Source organism: Propithecus coquereli, unplaced genomic scaffold (genome assembly GCF_000956105.1).
Source record: "Propithecus coquereli isolate 6110/MARCELLA unplaced genomic scaffold, Pcoq_1.0 Scaffold58, whole genome shotgun sequence".
Lineage (NCBI taxonomy): Eukaryota > Metazoa > Chordata > Mammalia > Primates > Indriidae > Propithecus > Propithecus coquereli.
In genome coordinates this window covers 4838752-4839657 of record NW_012151729.1, presented here as the reverse complement: position 1 = coordinate 4839657, position 906 = coordinate 4838752, and positions in this window count along the sequence as shown.

Sequence of the window (906 nt, the reverse complement as noted above, 5' to 3'; positions counted from 1 at the left end):
GGAAATGCAAATCAAAACCACAAGGGGTTATAACCTCACATCCGTTAGGATGTTTATTATCAAAAAAAAAAAAAGGTGAAGATGTGCAGAAATTGGAGCTTTTGTGCACTCTTGGCGGGAATGCAAACAGTGTAGAAAACTGTGTAGAGTTTCCTCAAAAAATTAAAAACAGAGTTACCAAATGATCCAGCAATCTCACTCCTGGGTATGTACCCAAAAGAATTGAAATAAGGATCTTGAAGAGATAACTACACTCCCATGGTCACTGCAGCGCTATTCACAATAGCTAAGAGATAGAAACAACTTAAATGTTCATATACAGATAAATGAATAAAATATGGTATATACATATAATGGAATATTATTCAGTTGTAAAAAGAAGGAAATCCTATCATATGCTGCAACATAGATGAACCTTGTGATATTATGTCCAGTGAAATATGCTAGTAATAGAATGACTAATATTGCACAATTTCATTTATACAAGGTATCTAAAGTAGTCAAACTCATGGGAAAAAAAGTAGAATGTTAGTTGCCAGGGGCTGAGGGGAGGAGGAAATGGGGAGTTACTGTTCAACGGATGTAGAGTTTCTATCATGTAAGATGAAAAAGTTCTGGAGATCCATTCTGCAATACTGTGCTTATAGGTAACAATACTGTACTTACACCTAAATTTTGTTACAAGGGTAAATCTCATTCAAGTGTTTTTGCCAAAATACAAAAAAAATGTTCTGCTTGGTAGCATTCTGAGGAAAGAGAAGACTCCTGACTCTATGACTTCAAAAAGTGTCTACTGAACCACAGATTCAGATGCTCAGTTCCAGTTAAAAATCACTCTGTCTCATGTGTCCTGGAGAACCAGAGAGCAGCCTCAGAGAAGGGAACCATTTATGCATCAGAATGCAG